This window comes from Artemia sp. Qi Xiang Cuo, chromosome 9, assembly GCF_049724085.1.
Source record: "Artemia sp. Qi Xiang Cuo chromosome 9, ASM4972408v1, whole genome shotgun sequence".
Taxonomy (NCBI): domain Eukaryota; kingdom Metazoa; phylum Arthropoda; class Branchiopoda; order Anostraca; family Artemiidae; genus Artemia; species Artemia sp. Qi Xiang Cuo.
This window is the reverse complement of record NC_142802.1, coordinates 74,323,546-74,330,485: the sequence shown is the minus strand read 5'-3', so window position 1 is coordinate 74,330,485 and position 6,940 is coordinate 74,323,546.

Here is a 6,940-nt window from a genome sequence, read left to right as displayed (position 1 = left end):
AAATGCAAGAGTTGGAATATTTCAGTAGTGTTTGGTTGTGGTTTACCTTGTCACAGTTACATTTTCTTGATTTTTCAAAGTTCATTTTGAATTTCTTTCGTTGAAATGCAAGAGTTGGAATATTTCAGTAGTGTTTGGTTGTGGTTTACCTTGTCACAGTTACATTTTCTTGATTTTTCAAAGTTCATTTTGAATTTCTTTCGTTGAAATGCAAGAGTTGGAATATTTCAGTAGTGTTTGGTTGTGGTTTACCTTGTCACAGTTACATTTTCTTGATTTTTCAAAGTTCATTTTGAATTTCTTTCGTTGAAATGCAAGAGTTGGAATATTTCAGTAGTGTTTGGTTGTGGTTTACCTTGTCACAGTTACATTTTCTTGATTTTTCAAAGTTCATTTTGAATTTCTTTCGTTGAAATGCAAGAGTTGGAATATTTCAGTAGTGTTTGGTTGTGGTTTACCTTGTCACAGTTACATTTTCTTGATTTTTCAAAGTTCATTTTGAATTTCTTTCGTTGAAATGCAAGAGTTGGAATATTTCAGTAGTGTTTGGTTGTGGTTTACCTTGTCACAGTTACATTTTCTTGATTTTTCAAAGTTCATTTTGAATTTCTTTCGTTGAAATGCAAGAGTTGGAATATTTCAGTAGTGTTTGGTTGTGGTTTACCTTGTCACAGTTACATTTTCTTGATTTTTCAAAGTTCATTTTGAATTTCTTTCGTTGAAATGCAAGAGTTGGAATATTTCAGTAGTGTTTGGTTGTGGTTTACCTTGTCACAGTTACATTTTCTTGATTTTTCAAAGTTCATTTTGAATTTCTTTCGTTGAAATGCAAGAGTTGGAATATTTCAGTAGTGTTTGGTTGTGGTTTACCTTGTCACAGTTACATTTTCTTGATTTTTCAAAGTTCATTTTGAATTTCTTTCGTTGAAATGCAAGAGTTGGAATATTTCAGTAGTGTTTGGTTGTGGTTTACCTTGTCACAGTTACATTTTCTTGATTTTTCAAAGTTCATTTTGAATTTCTTTCGTTGAAATGCAAGAGTTGGAATATTTCAGTAGTGTTTGGTTGTGGTTTACCTTGTCACAGTTACATTTTCTTGATTTTTCAAAGTTCATTTTGAATTTCTTTCGTTGAAATGCAAGAGTTGGACTATTTCAGTAGTGTTTGCTTGTGGTTTACCATATCACATTTTCATTTTCATGATTTTTCAAAGTTGATTTTGAATTGCAATTTTGGAAATGCAATATTTGGAATGATTTACCAGTGCTTGGTTATGGTTTACCTTGTCAAAGTTACATTTTCTAGAATGTTACAAGCTCCTTTCCATTTTCTTTCGTTGAAGAGTATCAGCTGGACTATTTCACTAGTGTATGATTGTGGTTTAACTTGTCAAATTTACATTTTCATGATTCTTTGAAGTTCATTTTGAATTTCTTTCATTGAAATGCAAGAGTTGGAATATTTCAGTAGTGTTTGGTTGTGGCTTACCTTGTCATAGTTACATTTTCTTGATTCTTCAATGTTCATTTTGAATTTCTTTCGTTGAAATGCAAGAGTTGGAATATTTCAGTAGTGTTTGGTTGTGGTTTACCTTGTCACAGTTACATTTTCTTGATTTTTCAAAGTTCATTTTGAATTTCTTTCGTTGAAATGCAAGAGTTGGAATATTTCAGTAGTGTTTGGTTGTGGTTTACCTTGTCACAGTTACATTTTCTTGATTTTTCAAAGTTCATTTTGAATTTCTTTCGTTGAAATGCAAGAGTTGGAATATTTCAGTAGTGTGTGGTCGTGGTTCACCGTGTCACACTTACATACTCATGTTTTTTCAAAAGATCATTATGGATATTTTTCGTGAAATGAATGAGTTGGAATCTTTAAGTAATGTTTTGTCGGGGTTTACCTTGTCACAGTTACATTTTCTTGATTTTTCAAAAATTATTTTAAATTTCTTACGTTGAAATGCAAGAGTTGGAATATTTCAGTAGTGTTCGGTTGTGGTTTACCTTGTCATAGCTACATTTTCTTGATTTCTCAAAGTTCATTTTTAATTTCTTTAGTTGAAATGCAAGAGTTGTAATATTTCAGTAGTGTTTGGTTGTGGTTTGCCATGTCACTGTTACATTTTCTTTATTTTTCAAAGTTAATTTTGAATTTCTTTCCTTGAAATGCAAGAGTCGGCATAGTTCAGTAGTTAGTGCTTGTTGTGGACCCTGACACAGTTTCATTTTCTTTATTTTTCAAATTTCATTTTGAATCATTCAAGAAACGTTAGTAAACGCAATTTTAAACTACATAATATTTGAATGAACATACGTGACAAATTTACAAACGAGTGGATTCCCGCTGGTTCCTACATTGCAAAAGTGAGCAGTACGAAAACTCCACATTTTCAACCAGACTGGTTTTAGACAACACACCCACAGAGATGACACACACACATAGAAACGAGACAGCACAGACACGACACACAAACAGAGTCATAGAGATATCCAAAGTTGGGTTGACCTAGGTTCACTTAGAGTGGCGCGCCACTCTAAGTGAACCTAGGTCAACCCAACTTTTTGGATATCTCTCTCACTATGACCCTGGTTGTGTTTCGTGTCTGTGCGTGTCTCGTTTCTATGTGTGTGTGTCCTCTCTGGGGGGGTGTGGTCTAAAAAACCAGTCTGGTTGAAAATGTGGAGTTTTCGTACTGCTCACTTTTTTTGCAATGTGTAGGAACCAGCGGGAAGCCCTACTATATTTGAAATCTATAAATGAATGACATTAGTGGAGCGGGTGTTTAAACATCGTGTATACTCACGTTTCTGTATTGAATCAAAAAGATCTTAGAAATATGAAGAAAATATAACTGTGAAAGGATCATCAACAGGCAAACACTCCTTATATATACCGAATCTTTCAGTTCAACGAAAAAAATTCAAAATGGACTTTTAAAAAACAAGAAAAAGTAGCTGTGACAAGGTAAACCACTACCAAACACAACTGAAATATTCAAACTCTTGCATTTCAATGAAACAAATTCAAAATGAACTTTGAGAAAACAAGAAAATGTAGCTGTGACAAGGTAAACCACAACCGAACACTACTGAAATATTCCAAGTCTTGCATTTCAACGAAAGAAATTCAAAATGAACATTGAAAAATCAAGAACATGTAACTGTGACAAGGTAAACCACAACCAAACACTACTGAAATATTCCAACTCTTGCATTTCAACGAAAGAAATTCAAAATGAACTTTGAAAAATCAAGAAAATGTAACTGTGACAAGGTAAACCACAACCAAACACTACTGAAATATTCCAACTCTTGCATTTCAACGAAAGAAATTCAAAATGAACTTTGAAAAATCAAGAAAATGTAACTGTGACAAGGTAAACCACAACCAAACACTACTGAAATATTCCAACTCTTGCATTTCAACGAAAGAAATTCAAAATGAACTTTGAAAAATCAAGAAAATGTAACTGTGACAAGGTAAACCACAACCAAACACTACTGAAATATTCCAACTCTTGCATTTCAACGAAAGAAATTCCAAATAAACTTTGAAAAATCAAGAAAATGTAACTGTAACAAGGTAAACCACAACCAAACACTACTGAAATATTCCAACTCTTGCATTTCAATGAAAGAAATTCAAAATGAACTTCGAAAAATCAAGAAAATGTAACTGTGACAAGGTAAACCACAACCATAAACTGCTGAAATAGTCCAGCTCTTGCTTTTCAACGAAAGAATATCGAATTGAGCATGTAACAATCAAGAAAATGTAACTTTGACAATGTATACCATAACCAAACACCGCTGAAACATTCCAACTATTACTTTTCAACAGAAACAATTCAAAATCAACATTGAAAAATCATGAAAATGTAACTGTGACATGGTAAACCACAACCAAAACACTACTGAAATAGTCCAACTCTTGCATTTCAACGAAAGAAATTCAAAATGAACTTTGAAAAATCAAGAAAATGTAACTGTGACAAGGTAAACCACAACCAAACACTACTGAAATATTCCAACTCTTGCATTTCAACGAAAGAAATTCAAAATGAACTTTGAAAAATCAAGAAAATGTAACTGTGACAAGGTAAACCACAACCAAACACTACTGAAATATTCCAACTCTTGCATTTCAACGAAAGAAATTCAAAATGAACTTTGAAAAATCAAGAAAATGTAACTGTGACAAGGTAAACCACAACCAAACACTACTGAAATATTCCAACTCTTGCAGTTCAGCGAAAGAAATTCAAAATGAACTTTGAAAAATCAAGAAAATGTAACTGTGACAAGGTAAACCACAACCAAACACTACTGAAATATTCCAACTCTTGCATTTCAACGAAAGAAATTCAAAATGAACTTTGAAAAATCAAGAAAATGTAACTGTGACAAGGTAAACCACAACCAAACACTTCTGAAATATTCCAACTCTTGCATTTCAACGAAAGAAATTCAAAATGAACTTTGAAAAATCAAGAAAATGTAACTTTGACAATGTAAAAAACAACCAAACACTTCTGAAATATTCCAACTCTTGCATTTCAGCGAAATAAATTAAAAATTAAATTTGAAAAAAAAAGAATATTTAACTTTTACGTTGAAACACTCAAAAAAAAAAAAATGAAGGTCATTTTGAACAAAGAAAAATCAAGAAAATGTTATTTGTAAAGTGTAAAACAAAACAAATCACAAGTGAAGTGTTGCAAATCTTCAATTTTAGTGGCATACCTTCAAAATGATAAATGGAAAATAAATCACATGTAACAGTTACAAGGTCAACCCTAATCAAACGCTACTGAAAAATAAACAGTCTATCAATGAAACTAAGGAAATACAAAATAAACTTTAACATTTCATGAGAATGTACCAGGATCCAGTGAAAGCATGCCAAAACGCTCCTGAACTATTCCAACACTTGAATTTCACCGAAAGAAATTCAAAATGAAATTTTAAAAAATCAAGAAAATGTAACTGTGACGAGGTAAACTATAACCAAACACTACTGAAATATTCCAACTCTCCCATTACAACGAAAGAAATTCAAAATGAACTTTTAAAAATCAAGAAAATGTAAATGTGACAAGGTAAAACACAACCAAACACTACTGAAATATTCCAACTCTTGCATTTAAACGAAAGAAAATTAAAAATGAACTTTGAAAAATCGAGTAAATGTAATTGTGACAAGGTAAACCACAACCAAACACTACTGAAATATTCAAAATATTTAATTTCAAAGAAAGAAATTAAAAATGAAAATATAAAAAACATTTATCTTTATCGTAGACTATGATTACAACTACAATAATAATATTAATTATTAAATATATTTATTTCAACGAAAGAAATTCAAAATGAACTTTGAAAAATCAAGAAAATGTAACTGTGACAAGGTAAACCACAACCAAACACTACTGAAATATTCCAACTCTTGCATTTCAACGAAAGAAATTCAAAATGAACTTTGAAAAATCAAGAAAATGTAACTGTGACAAGGTAAACCACAACCAAACACTACTGAAATATTCCAACTCTTGCATTTCAACGAAAGAAATTCAAAATGAACTTTGAAAAATCAAGAAAATGTAACTGTGACAAGGTAAACCACAACCAAACACTACTGAAATATTCCAACTCTTGCATTTCAATGAAAGAAATTCAAAATGAACTTTGAAAAATCAAGAAAATGTAACTGTGACAAGGTAAACCACAACCAAACACTACTGAAATATTCCAACTCTTGCATTTCAACGAAAGAAATTCAAAATGAACTTTGAAAAATCAAGAAAATGTAACTGTGACAAGGTAAACCACAACCAAACACTACTGAAATATTCCAACTCTTGCATTTCAGCGAAAGAAATTCAAAATGAACTTTGAAAAATCAAGAAAATGTAACTGTGACAAGGTAAACCACAACCAAACACTACTGAAATATTCCAACTCTTGCATTTCAACGAAAGAAATTCAAAATGAACTTTGAAAAATCAAGAAAATGTAACTGTGACAAGGTAAACCACAACCAAACACTACTGAAATATTCCAACTCTTGCATTTCAACGAAAGAAATTCAAAATGAACTTTGAAAAATCAAGAAAATGTAACTGTGACAAGGTAAACCACAACCAAACACTACTGAACTATTCCAACTCTTGCATTTCAGCGAAAGAAATTCAAAATGAACTTTGAAAAATCAAGAAAATGTAACTGTGACAAGGTAAACCACAACCAAACACTACTGAAATATTCCAACTCTTGCATTTCAACGAAAGAAATTCAAAATGAACTTTGAAAAATCAAGAAAATGTAATTGTGACAAGGTAAACCACAACCAAACACTACTGAAATATTCCAACTCTTACATTTCAGCGAAAGAAATTCAAAATGAACTTTGAAAAATCAAGAAAATTTAACTGTGACAAGGTAAACCACAACCAAACACTACTGAAATATTTCAACTCTTGCATTTCAACGAAAGAAATTCAAAATGAACTTTGAAAAATCAAGAAAATGTAACTGTGACAAGGTAAAACTGAGTCTCTCAATCCCCGTAAAGCTCTTTTAAAAGATGCAAAAACTACTTATTTAACACAAAAAAATTCGTTTTTAATGACCACCAAGTAAAAAAAAAACACACGGAATCAGACAACTGAGTCTCTCAAACCCCTTAAAGCTCTTTTAAAAGATAAAAAAGCTTATTATTTAAAACAAAAATTTCTTTTTTAATGCTCATCAAGTAAAGAAAAACCACATGGAATCCAGCAACTGATTCTCTCAATCCCCGTAAAGCTCTTTTAAAATATACAAAAACTAACTATTTAACACAAATATTTCGTTTTTAATGACTACCAATTAAAGGAAAACCACACGGAATCCGGCAACTGAGTCTCTCAATCCCCGTAAAGGTCTTTCAAAAGATACAAAAA